We start from the raw sequence: 15,030 nt of genomic DNA, 5'->3' as shown, positions 1-15,030 counted from the left end.
TTATTCTCACATACGTTTCCCTAAAGATAATTTAACCATGAGAAAACACAAGCAGAAGGAAACCTGAGGAGCGGGAAGATAGTTGTGTAAAGATAGTGAGATCGAGAGGGTTCGAGAGAGAGAGAGAGCTGGTTACGGCTAAGGTTATTGAAAATCTACTATCGCTTGGACTTTGATCGGGACAAAGACGGCAACACGTCGACTGGTAAGTTCTTGGACCCAAACTCCTCATGTTTTCCTGCTCATCCACAATTTGTTCGTGAATATATATCTCGCTGGCAGAATACTAGATGTAGCTCTTCTTTTCCTTCCCTATTCTTGGCAATTACTGCAAACTTGCTGCTCCTAATCTGAACGAGATATGTGCGGATTTCCTTCAATTCCCCTTACCTTTCTTAATCCTGAACATATATATATACTGGTTGAAGATTGGGACGAGTGTCGATCGAATTTGGAAGCATCGATGTAACCCATTGATTTTGAAACTTACTTTCCGATACCATGTTTACCCAACTTTAAATTCTGCGATCTTTAACAGCCATGTGTTGCTTTCACGTAATGCTTCATGTACCTCATAAACTTCACTGGAGAAGGTCTTTAATTAGATTGTGTGTGTATACTATTATTAGAACATGACCGGTGATCGTAAGGCATGAAATTTTGAATCTCTTAAGTCAAGATGAAGTTTAAGTAATCAACACATAAATGTCGGCTTATAATTTTGGTAAATATCATGAGCTTTATTAGTAAAGATAAAATAATAATAATTACATGCTAATTTTAAAGTGTTATAAATAATCTAATTTGTTAGCACATATTAAAAGTTATGCTTATAAACTTGTGATTCACATAATGATTTGATGGCATATGTGTTAATAAGGAATTTTGTAAATGAACGTGTATAATTTATAAAAGAGTTTCAATATAATCACAAATTATATATTAAGGTGCATGACATGGAATAGTTAATTAAAAGCATCAGTTGATTCCAGATTAGTGTCAACGACTTTGTAATATAAGCATTTCATTATCGTTAGTTAACATTGAAGGATTCTAAAATACAGTTTAATTAAATAATAAACCAAATTGAGGTAATCCACTATTGAAAAACATGGCGTTTTCCTACGGAAAATAGCTACGGAAAATTTCCGTAGCTAATTAGCTACATAATCGCTACGGATCAGCTATAGAATGAAATGTCCTACTTTAATAACGGAATAGCTACGGAATAACTACGGATGCGGGTACGTAGATGTTCCGTAGCTAATTAGCTACGGAATAGTTATGGAATAGCTACAAATGCAAATCCATAGTTATTCCGTAGTTAATTAGCTACGGAATGGCTACGGAATACCTACGGATACTAATTACCTACGGAGTATGCTTTCCGTTAGAATTCCGTAGCTAATCCGTAGCTAAGTAGCTACGGATTAGCTATAGATTTTTCTTATTTTTAAATTTTCGGGCACCAAACATCGTTTTTTTCGCTTCGTTTTTTTCACACCTCGACTATACATGATTATCTTTATTTTCACCAACTTGTAGCTATTAATATCGTTCATAAAGTCGTGTACCCCTTCAGGATCAAGTACTCGTTTCACAATTTAACATTATAATGCCTATACTTTTCACCAACTTGTCATCGATTATGTTTCTATATGTATATTTATATACATGAATGAGTTGTGGTATATGTATACGTGTATATGTGTATGTATACGTGTTTGTGAGATGTATGTGTACGTATTCATAAGCATTATAGTGTTAAACCATTAAACTAGCAATGGATCCCGTATGTGCACACGACCTTATAAATGATATTAATAGCTATAAATTGGTGAAAATATAGATAATCATGTATAATAGAGGTGTGAAAAAAACAGAGCGAAAAAAACGACGTTTGGTGCCCGAAAAATCGAAAATAAGAAAAATCTGTAGCTAATTTGTAGCTAATTAGCTACCGATTTTTCATATTTTCGATTTTTCGGGCACCAAACGTCGTTTTTTTCGCTCCGTTTTTTTCACACCTCTAATATACATGATTATCTATATTTTCACCAACTTATAGCTATTAATATCATTCATAAAGTCGTGTGAACATACAGGATCCATTACTCGTTTACTGGTTTAACAGTATAATGCTTATGAATACGTTCACATAAATCTCACAAACACCTATACCTACATCATCATCACCATCATCACCATCACCACCATCACCACCATCACCATCCCCATCACCATCACCATCATCATCATCATCATCATCATCACCACCACCACCATCATCATCACCACAACCATCATCATCATCATCATCATCATCATCATCATCACCACACCACTATCATCATCATCATCACCACCACCACCACCACCACCACCATTATCATCATCATCATCATCATCACCATCATCACCATCACCATCATTACCACCACCACCACCACCATCATCTTCATAATCATCATCACCACCATCATCATCATCACCATCACCATCATCATCATCACCACCACCACCACCACCATCAACATCATCACCATCATACCACCATCATCATCACCACCATCAACATCACCACCATCACCACCATCATCACACCACCATTACAATCTCCATCACCATCACCATCATCACCACCATCACCGCCATCTCCATCTCCATCACCATCACCATCACCATCACCATCATCATCACAACCATCACCGCCATCACCATCACACCACCATCATCATCACCATCATCACCATCACCACCATCACCACCACCACCATCACACCACCAGCATCATCACCACCACCACCACCATCATCATCATCATCATCATCACCATCACACCACCATCATCATCACCACAATCATCATCACCACCATCACCATCACCACCATCACCAACACCATCATCACACCACCATCATCATCACCATCATAATCACCATCATTATCACCACCACCACCATCATCACCACCACCATAACCACCACCACCATCACCACCATCACCATCACCATCACCATCACCATCACCATCACCACCATCACCATCACCATCACAATCATCACTATCACTATCACCATCACCATCACCATCACCATCACCATCACCATCATCATCACCATCATCATCAACACCATCACCACCATCACCATTACACCACCATCATCACCACCATCACCATCACCACCACCACCATCACACCACCATCACCACCACCACCATCACACCACCATCACCACCATCACCATCACCACCACCAGCATCACCATCACCACCATCAGCATCACCATCACCATCACCATCACCATCACCACCACCATCATCACCATTACCATCATCATCATCACCGTCACCATCACCGTCACCATCACCATCACCATCACCATTACCACCATCACCATCACCACCATCACCAGCACCACCACCATCACCATCACCATCATCACCATTACCATCACCATCACCATCACTATCATCATCACCACCATCACCATCACCGTTACCATCACCACCACCACCACCACCATCACCATCACCATCACATTATCAATAGTCATCATCATCATCATCATCATCATCATCCTCATCGTCATCATTTATGCATCAGTTTGTTGTGTATAGTTATGTGTATGTGTATATGTATGTACTCGTGTATGTGTATCTACATGTATATAAAAATAACAAAATAGTTTGTTATTGAAAGTGTAACCATTATACATATAGACACATACATGCATACATGATTATCTAAACTTTCACCAACTTATAGCTATTAATATCGTTCATAAAGTCGTGTACACCTTCGGGATCTATTACTCATTTCATGGTTTAACATTGTAATGCATATGTATGTATGTATGTATGTATGTATGTATGTTTGTTTATGTATGTCTATATGTGTATGTAGGTGCGAATGTATATGTATGTGTATGTGTGTATTTAAATGTGTATGTATATTTATATGGTTATGTGTATGTGTATATGTATGTACTCGTGTATGTGTATCTACATGTATTTAAAAATCACAATAATAATAATAATAATAATAATAATAATAATAACAATAAACGGTTGTGGAAGTGGTTAAAAGTAATAGTGGACAATGTTAGTATGGATGTGGCATTCCCAGCCGATTTTTAGATTTGTTGGTTATGTATGGAAAATCCCGAGTTCGAGTCATACCACCGTCGTTTTTTTGCCTTGTTCAGTTTAGGGTTTCATATTCTTTTTGTACGCCTCCTCCTCCATTTTAGCGATCGACTCCTACACTCCTCGCTTCTGTCTTCCCCCCTTCGTCTTCTGTGAACGCTACCCAAAACCACCCCTCGTTGCTCGTCCCTTCTCCGGCTCGTTCACCCCTTTTCCAGCGTTCCTTCCCTCTGCGGCAGCAGAGCTCCTCCGGCATAACCCCTCTTTGCTCAATTTCTTCTCCTACAAAGGTAAACCCTAGATTTTTTCTTTTTTTAATTTGAAGAATGTAATGTACATGCTTAATCATTTGCTCGATTTCTTCTAGGGTTTAATTCCCTGCAAGGCGTCCCGCCTCACATCTCCCACGAACGGTCGTCATTGTTGGCAACCGTCGTCGGTTCAATTTGTCGCCGACGCCACCACCCATTGAAGAAGTCGGTTATCACCGGTTTAGCATGAAGCACCGTCGACCTGGCCGCTGTATCTGTCCCACTGCCATTCTCCACCATATCTGCTTCAACTGTCGCCTCCCTCTATTCTTATTTTACTGCTTTCCTTGATGAATGTAAGCCCTAATCTTTTTGGTATCAATCTATGAATCAAATTACTCCTTGGTATTCAGTTTCTTTGACATGATTTATTGAAATTTTTATTAAGTTAATTGTGTATTTATTTTTTATATTTGTTTCTTTTGTTGGGAGTGGATATTTTGTTTATATCTGTTTTTTCTGTTACAGGTTGAAAATAGAAAAGATGCTACAATAGTGGCTTGAGAGTTGAGACCTGTAGATGTTGATTTAAAAGATTCTGGTAACATCCTTTTTACTTTCTTTGTAGAGGAGATAAAAAATCGAGGTATTGAGCTATGAGTTTATGTTTAGAAGCATCAAATTCGAATTTTAGATATGAAAAGAGAGGAATTTGATGTTCTTAGGGTTGTTCAAGTTGTAGGTTGCATAAAATGCTTATTGTGAATCAAGTATCAACACACCACCATGTTGATTGTGGGTTACATAAATTCTATAAAATTATTGCTTTTAAATCCAACTTATGTTTATGGTCTATTATTACTTAAGTTGATTTTTTCCTGCAAGTTTATGCTTATGGAATTGTTTGGGTTCCATGTACAGGTACAATATATATTGTTTCACATATAGCCGATTGGGTAACTTGCAACTAAATTTGCTTAAGTGGTTGGAAAGAAAAGCATAATCCAAGGACTCTATTTGCATTTGGGTAAGATAGAGTAAACTTTTTTGTAACTACTATGTATCTATGAGTTAGGTTTTCACTAATATATTGCTCAATAGCCTTTGGTCATGCTATTATTTTATGATTTCTGTAATTACCATGAACTACTTTAAATTCAGTATATTTTGCCTCTTAAATGCAAGATATACATGATTATTATAACAACTTACTTATAGCGTTGTACTTTCAAAAATGTTCCCAATTATGGCTTTAATAAGCAAATAAATAAAAGTACATTGCTATATTTGTATTTTTTTTTTGTGATCACTGATTATGGTGTGTTGAAACAGGAACAATTGGAGGCATTTGATTCAAAACTCAAATTGAAGAACACTTGTCGGCTTTTATCGATTCAACTTACCCAATAATTTGCCAAGTAATCCACCAAATAATTCTCAATTTTATGTTTGTAAGCATTTAGTTAAACATTTGTAGTTGACACTTTTAATGTGTATTATTAGACACATTTAATGTATTATTAGACAATGTTCATTAGTAATATGTATTTGTATTTGATACTTTTTTAGGTTTATTAGTTTTATTATAATGTTATTTGTTTTGTGGTTGTTATAAGTTTAATGTAATGAGTTTTTTCAATAATTTGAACATAAAAAACTGGATTTTTTTTTAATAATTATTTGCTTTTTTTTAAAAAAAATTAAAAATAATTACCTACGGAAAATTCGTAGGTAATGTGAGCCGTAGGAAATCTGTAGGTAATAAAGTCAATGGTAGTCAAAGTGGGCTCCGTCGGTAATCCGTAGGAAATCCGTAGTTATGTATTTTCGTACCTATTCCGTAGGTACTATACCTACGGAAAAAGCCGTAGCTATTCTGTAGCTAGTCCGTAGTTATAAATTTCCCACGGGCATTTATGCTACAGGGCATTTTCCGTAGCAAATCCGTAGGTATCGCCTTATACCTACTGAATAGCTACGGATTGTGCCGTAGCTGTTGCCCTAGTTTTCTAGTAGTGATCGTAATTTATAAACAACAATAGATTAATCTAATAAAGTAATATGAGATAAATAAATATACATTTAGTGTTAATAATGTTTATCTTAGCGTAAACTAAATAAATATATACTTTTTGTTTAGGTATTTGTTGAGTAAAAGAGCTACGAATTCACGTTTTGAAGTGATTTCACTACCGAACGAAAGGTGAGTCAATAGACTTTTTCATAAACCTTGTACATAGTCGAAAACTACTTTCCGGAAACGGCTCGATTAGTCAGATTAGGATATTATTAATTGTTAAGTATGCCTATATGTGCAGTATGAGATATGTCAATGTTTTGCCTTCTGTGACATTTACATGCTTAGTAAATTTGGTTGATATGCCTATCTTGGTACTTGATATGATTAATTGCAACTATGATAATACGAATATTGCATGCTTGTGAATCTTGATTATGATAATATAAATATTGCGTGCTTGTACTGGATTTACGATCGATTATGTGGGGTTATGCATAGAGGGAAAGTGTAGAACCTAGCACTTAGCATGAAACCCTATCCGGATACATTCGAGCCTGGTTGGTTGAAAAATACCTTCTAGGAAAAGAGCTTAATCCATTTACGAGTTGTTCGGTCTTTCTAGATGCCCGTGCGACACATGGTACGCGTACACTTCGGTGTTTGCAGACTGGAGTGATGTTGGCCATTCGAACGAGGCTTGTACAAACATCACGTAGGTGTTGGGAGGTCGCGGACGAATGCCACCGCTTGTACCAACACAACAACGACACCGCGATGTACTTGTACATTGCATAGTCGGAGTAGTGAAAGTGGAGTCTTGGGGTCGGTGTGACGGGTGGGAGTCGTGAACCACCTAAAGCATTTGGCTGGCCAGACACACAAGTAGCGAACGGGTTTTTCCTATGGGGTTAGGTGTTACTACGAGACTACCTAAGCCTATATGATTATGATACATTCCTTTGATATGATGATATACGATTACGATATGATTATGTATGAAATAGAATTGATGTTACAAAAATGAATGATATGTGAATGGATGGTACAAAACTGAATGACTGAATTTTATGTGAAAGATGATTATTGATTGATATGTGAATTTTATTTAATTGATTATAATTTGAATGATTGACCCGTTAGGGGATGGTATGCTTTCCCTTTGATTGTGTACAAACTCCTATTGGCTCACGAAGCATTTGTTGACACCTGTTTCTTTGCTTTGTGCCTTATTTGCTTAGGAGCTTGACTTGGTGAGATGGGGTCATTTTTGGGTAGTTTATCCTTAGAATAAAGATGCCACTTGGAAACGTTATATAATTTTTGGTACTCATGCTTCCGCTACAATTAAATACTTTTGATATTTTCGTTTTGAATTAAACGTAACGTTGTGGTTTGAAATGTTTTTGAAATAAACAATGTTTACAGTCTTCCGTTGCATTTTCCGTAAAAAGATTTTAGAATAAATGAAAAAAAATTTGAGCAAAAATCATGATGTTACAAGTTGGTATCAGAGCCATGCTGTGAGTGAACTGAATAAAATGTCGGTGTTCAGACTCACAGTTTGGTTGGCTCAATTAGGACTTTTAGGTACTTAAGGCGGGAGGGTGTGTGTTGAGCGTTGTAGGATAGTTATTTATAAACTTTCCCTCCCTAATATTTGTATATGCATCTAAAAAAAAGAAACTCTTTATAAATTAGGATAATGTCGAACGCTGAGGAGAATGTGAATGCTGGAGGAGCGGGCGGAAGCCAGAATAACCGCACTCTCGAGACACTGTCGTTCATGTTTCAGACCCCACCCATTAACCGCCAGTCACGAGCCCAACCGTCGCAGATCGCATGCAGCACAACGAGTGCTGCCATCATTGCTGACCTTCAAGAGCAGCTCCAGGAGCGGGATAGGACGTTGGAGCAGATGCGGCAGGCGATTCATGTCGCAGGGCTATTGCTACTTGAGGGTGACAACGAGTGTAACGCCCATAGATCAGGGCTAGTCAATTTAGAGACGATAAGCGTCAAAAATGACTTTTTGATAGAAGATTATTTAGGATGAATAATCTTAACTAAGTTGTAGTATATGTAACAAGGATTCCGTACATATAAAGAACGCCGAAATCCGAGTTATAACGAAGAAGTTATGATCTGTCGAAGTTTCGGGACAGAACCGACACGACACTGAATGACGTAAAGACTGAATTTACGTTGGAGCGATTTTTAGCCTTAGTGATCTAAACGAAAGTCGTAGTGTTCGTTTAACCGAGAGCGTGCATAAAAAGAACGCCCAAATCTGACTTCGCATGAAGAAGTTATATTTCCCGAAGTTTCAGCTTAGCGGTATGCAGCCCGAATACTCGATTTGAGATCGAGTGATTTCTAGCAGAAACAATCTAAACGAGAGTCGAAGATCTCGTTAATAGTAGTGCAACGGTAAAAAGACAGACGAAAACGGAGTTCAGATGAAGGATTTATGAATTTCGAACGGAGTTTTCCTCTCCCGGCCTACTAAAAATGATATACTAACAATATATTAAAAATAGAGTCAAAATTAGCCAATGAAGTCTAAACGAGAAATTTACCCTATAAATAGAAATCAAGGGCCAGCCGACTATGGTTGATCCATCTCTTCTCTCCCAATCCCGATACACTCTCTAAGCCCTATTTAAACCCCCCGAAGCCCCGATATCAACCCCGAGACCCAAAGCAAGTCCCGAATCCCGAAGATCCCGAGAAGAAAAGAGTTTCTGTGCCGAAGCTCTGCCCGCGAGAAGTCCGGTGTGTGAAGATATCCCGGTTTCACCGAAGAATACTACCATTGCAAGTCATAGTGTTGTCCGATCATCTTCTGATCAAGTGAGTGTATAGTCCCTTTCATAAACACGATTTTAATACAAGTATTGGTTGAATGTATTATATCTATGTTATGAGTGAGTGTGTAGTCACTTTCTTCTAACACACAAATATTAAGTATTTTCTATGAAATACGTGCTATGTGTATAATATATTGTTGCTTATTTGAGATGGGTGTGGAATGGATGAATTATATAAGTTCTAATGACTTAAACTGTGTATGTATTTTGTATCTACAAATATCTTGGGTAGAACATGGGTAGATGAGGTTGTTGGTAGGTGATAAAATATGGGTTGGACCATGAGATAAAAGGATAAATAGATAAACTTGTTTTAGATCTGGGTGTATGGATCAGATTAGGAGGTTGGTTTTAGATCCGAGAGTATGGATCAGATCAAGAGGTTAGTTTTAGACCCGAGAGTATGGATCAGATCAAGAGGTTAGTTTTAGATCCGGGAATATGGATTAGGTAAGGAGGTAAATTTTAGATCCGGGAGTACGGAATATGTATTTTTGAATTATGTGTTCATTCGATAAGGTATCATGTGCATAGTCCCTTTCATGGACATGAGTTTAATACAAGTATTGATTAAAGTATTAAATATAAATGTATGTGAAGTATTTTTTTTATTGTCCGAAATACGTGTTAGATATATTTGATGATATACAATGTGCGAATCAATTATGGTTCAATATGTGTTAAGATGTTTATATATGATATTATTACTTAAAACTCTGTGTTAAGTATACACTAGTTAGCGTTGCCTAAACGAAGATAGTATCAAAAATTGATTATAAGCATTGTAGGTTTGCCTAGTGATGGGTTAAGACTTAAGAAGGGATGTTTAGTTCAATTAAGTTTGGACATTGGGTAGCCTCTTATTAAGTGTACGTGTGTTGTGAGATTGATGATTAGTGGAGTACGTTCTACATACAAAAGTACATTTTATGTATGAAGTCCTTTTTCCAAGCTCTGTGTCTTAGGTGCTGCTTGTGCCAGGGTACTATTATGTTCTCGGGTACGAGTCCTACGCATACCAGAGTACTATAATGTGCCAGAAGTACTATCTAGTACAAAGTCTTTTTGACACTATTGTGTGTCGGTTACGGGAGCGTACGGGAGTACTCTATTAGTATTTCCCCATACTATTTATGTTGAAAGAGCTTTGGAGTCAGCGTTTCTTTTATGAAGTGATCGGATGAACTTCATGTGTCAGCGTTTCCTTTCGGGAAGTACTTAAGGGAACTTCGTAGACTGCCTAATAAAGTGTATCGGTAATAGACCACTACTAGGTATGTCTGGTGTTATATTGCTGGATAGGGTGCGTCTGGGGGTGAAATACCTCATGATATTCAGACCACGCCTAGGCAAAGTTCGATGCTGGATAGGGAGAGTCTGGGGGTAAAACACCTCACGATATTCGGACCACACCTAGGCATTGTTATCTAGATAACTACCCCTGACTTAATTGTCTTGTGGTTCTTTCTTTTACGAATGAAGGTTCGTGGCGATACTTATTCCATTCCCCTGATTTGATGTCTTTATTGATCCTCCTTTGCTGCCAGGGAATTTCTGAAGCAGCCTCGCCAGTTTGTTGTTCATATCGATTCCTTAGGGTAGATCTCATAAGATCATTGTATAGGGTCAGTATGTGGGGATCGATGGGATGGGATAGATTGTTTTAGAAATATGATCTATAAGTGTTAATAATATTAGTGGTTTTGTAGGATAGAGATATATATTATTATCACATTGTTCGAAATATGTGTTCACCAGGGATATTTGAACTAAGTGTTCATTAGGTGTTTTTGAACTAGATGTTCATTAATTGTTGTGAACTACGTGTTCACCAGAGGTAATCTAAGAACCTTGGCAGCACTAAACTTTGTGCCAATTCCTTAGGGCAATCCTTAGGAATGAATGGGAGAAGGGTAATCGGTTCTTAGGGTAAATCTTTAAGAAATAAATGAAGATAATTGGGGTGGGTAATTGGATTGATTGTTTGATAATTGAATATAATAATTATATTATTGTGGGTTGAAAACCCTATATGATCACCAGGCTCCCAAGCCTGACCCTCTCAGTTTTCTTTGTATTACAGGTTATGACACGAGAGCATAAGTTGGCTGACATAACGAGAGATTTTGGATTATATGCCAGTAGTTATGAATAACTGTTGTAAGGTCTACTTTGTTCTGTTTATGCTGTTGGTCTGTATCGAACATGACATCCCGAGATTTTGTTATATAATGAAAATACATTTCTTTAAAGAAATGCTTTGATAAATTCTTATCATATTTTATTTTTTTGGGAACAAATTCCGCAACTGTTTTCTTTAATAGATTGCTCTGATTTTTAAAAACAAAGCATAAACAAATCGGTCTTTTTTGTCCGTGAAATTGGGGATGTCACAGTTAGTATCAGAGCATTAGTTTAAGCGAACTAGGAAATTGTAGGAAATTTTTAGACTTAAACTTAGAATGCTAAGTAATGATCGTGAGAAGTGTGTCTAAAATATGTTAGGTAGTACACCTAAATTGACACAAGCACTAGTTTATTTTAGGAATGATGCCTAAAATGCTTTTATGTGCTAAATGTTTTGTGTGATAGCTATATCGATGCTATTATTTGTTCGGATCTATGGTCTGTTGCCGACCGGATCTGGAAACCTTATGTGTGTAGGATTCTAAGCGTATGACTACGATATTAGAACTAGCATGTAAACGTTTCAGAGTGATAAGGAGATTTATACGTTTATCATAAATGAAGCTTTCCTATCTTAAATTCTCGCCCAGTACACCGAATGTCTGCTTGGGTGTACAAAAGGTCATGGTGAAGACTCGTAGAGAATTGAGTAAATGGAGGAAAGGAAAAGGCTTATGATAGTGAATGACACCTATCGGAAGATATCGTAAGAGTGGTATCTTGCCTTTAGAATATGTCTTATAAAATAACAGTACGTTTAGAGGAGTACGGTACGTCTGAAGTATACCTTCGATTGGCAGGATGATGGAACGATTGGTGTAATTCTTGAAGTTTTCCCATCGTCCGGAATTTCCATCACCAATCGAGTTGAAGTGGAATTGATGATTGAAGATACGCGATGGGGAAGTCCTAGTAGAGTCTAGGGAAATTGTTTATGATTATTTGGACACATTAGTATGTGTTAAATTGTTTTGTGATTTTAGGAATTGGGGACTGCGAGACAATACTTGGGACGAGTATGAGTAGGTGTGAAAGGTAGTAGATGCATATACCGGAAGTAAGGGTGTAAACGAGTCGAGTCGAGCCGAGTACTGCTAAGCTCGAAGCTCGACTCGCCAAAAATACTCGAGCTTGAAGCTCGACTCGAACTCGCCTCGAGCCTAGATTTGAAGCTCAGACTCAGCTCATGAAATACTCGATACTATCGAGCTCGGCTCGCGAGTTCGGTTCGGCTCGACAAAAATTAAAAAAAAAAGTTAAAATCATCTCAAATTAAAAACATTTCACATGCTTTTACTTTCTTCAAAATAACAAAAAATTCACAATAAACCATCTAATGTCAATATAGCATCAACCATCTATGTGATTGAAGTTTTCATACATCCAAAATACGGAAAAGAAACATTCTCAAAAGTTTTGAAGTGCAACTTAATTCCTTACTCTGTAATCGGCGCATGAAAGCTAAAAGTGTTGAAATATTTTAATAATTTAAAAGTATATAAAATGTAAAAATTTAATTTTATAAATACTCAATTAAGCTCGCGAGCTTACTGAGCCGGGTATTTTACTACTCGAGCTCGGCTTGATAAGGTACTCGAGTAGCTCGAGCTCGAGCTACACTCGATTAAAGTCGAGTTGATTTCGAGTATTTTCCGAGTCGGGCTCGAGTTTCTCGTGAGCTGTCGCGTCTCATTTACACCCCTAACCGGAAGCACAGGACTCGCACTTGGATCAGGGAAAGTCACAAGGTTACCAAGAACCTAGTAATTGAATCTGTTTTATTCAGGTATGTCATTACCATTGTTTCGGTAATGACTAGTAAGATGGTTGTTATTCCGACCCTAGTGGTCATATCCAAATTGAGTCCGACTACGGTGAGTATGTTACAGGGTTCAGAGAACCAAGTTCGATGTAACATCTGACTTAAGTCAGAAGGTTGAAATTAATACGATCGATAGTATCACACTCGTTAATAAAGGAGTTTGTAGCTAGGCATGCTACATGTTAAAATGTGGTTATATCACATTAGAGTATGAAGGAAGGTATATTCCATTCTGTAATTTAACTTTAAAAAGACCAAGTCTAAGCGTCGCATCGTGCGATGAGAGGTCAATAGAGCACGAGCCATCAGTCTGTTGCAATAGATAAAGGAAAGTATTTATCCTAAGAAGAAGGAGGAGTCCACAATAAGGACTTATTTGGTAACTCGAAGGTTATGATTGAAAGTACATCATAGTACGAAAAGCAGATGCAAGATTGAGCATCATCTGCAGTCAAGAAGCGCTAGAGTTAAATACTCTTTCGAGGAAACATAGAAGTTACGGTTATTACCTAGGATGAAGAAATAACATGTGGAATCATTATGCAAGTCCTATTTCGTTGATGATTCTGGGACGTAATCATCCTAAGGGGAGATAATTGTAACGCCCGTAGATCAAGACTACTCAATTTAGAGACGATAAGCGTCAAAAATGACTTTTTGATAGAAGATTATTTAGGATGAATAATCTTAACTAAGTTGTAGTATATGTTACAAGGATTTCGTACATATAAAGAACGCCGAAATCCGAGTTATAACGAAGAAGTTATGACCTGTCGAAGTTTCGCGATAGAACCGACACGACACTGAATGACGTAAAAAGTGAATTTACGTTGGAGCGATTTTTAGCCTTAGTGATCTAAACGAAAGTCGTAGTGTTCGTTAAACCGAGAGCGTGCATAAAAAGAACGCCCAAATCTGACTTCGCATGAAGAAGTTATGATTTTCCAAAGTTTCAGCTTAGCGGTATGCAGCCCGAATACTCGATTTGAGATCGAGTGATTTCTAGCCGAAACAATCTAAACGAGAGTCGAAGATCTCGTTAATAGTAGTGCAACGGTAAAAAGACAGACGAAAACGGAGTTCAGATGAAGGAGTTATGAATTTCGAATGGAGTTTTCCTGTCCCGGCCTACTAAAAAAGATATATTAACAATATAATAAGAATAGACTCAAAATTAGCCAATGAAGTCTAAACGTGAGTAGTAGATCATAATCTCACCTACGTGCCGATATAAAGAACGTCGAAAACGGAGTTTGTATGCGAAAGTTATGAATTTCTAAAGTTCGGGGCGCGAAACCCCAAGACTGTCAGAGACCACGACATGAAATCAGTGGTCACGACGTGGTATGTCTTCTGACGCCTCCTGAAGTATGCCAGACCCAACTTGCGATGACGCATGCATTGACGATCAAGCCCACGACGTGAAAGTACTGTTCACGACGTGGAAAATGAGAAATTTGCCCTATAAATAGAAATCAAGGGCCAGCCGATTATGGTTGCTCCATCTCTTCTCTCCCACTCCCGATACACTCTCTAAGCCCTATTTAAACCCCCCGAAGCCCCGATATCAACCCCGAAACCCGAAGCAAGTCCCGAAGCCCGAAAGATCCCGAGAAGAAAAGAGTTTCTGAGCCGAAGCTCTGCCCGCGAGAAGTCCAGTGTGTGAAGATATCCCGGTTTCACTGAAGAATACTAGCATTGCAAGCCGTAGTGTTGTCTGATCATCTTCTGATC

General features: G+C 37.8%; 1 long non-coding RNA gene across 1 annotated transcript; it reads left to right on the top strand.

The window, feature by feature from the left end:
* Nucleotides 1-5,964, top strand: LOC145169384 (uncharacterized). The gene is made up of 3 exons (XR_013742459.1): nt 1-205; nt 5,322-5,427; nt 5,733-5,964. It is a non-coding gene; the product is annotated as an uncharacterized LOC145169384 (long non-coding RNA).
* The last annotated feature ends 9,066 nt before the right edge of the window (nt 5,965-15,030 follow it).

The sequence above is a fragment of the Lactuca virosa genome, chromosome 4 (genome assembly GCF_052849685.1).
Source record: "Lactuca virosa cultivar CGN04683 chromosome 4, Lactuca_virosa_CGN04683_v6, whole genome shotgun sequence".
NCBI lineage: Eukaryota > Viridiplantae > Streptophyta > Magnoliopsida > Asterales > Asteraceae > Lactuca > Lactuca virosa.
This window is presented reverse-complemented; position numbering and strand designations above follow the sequence as displayed.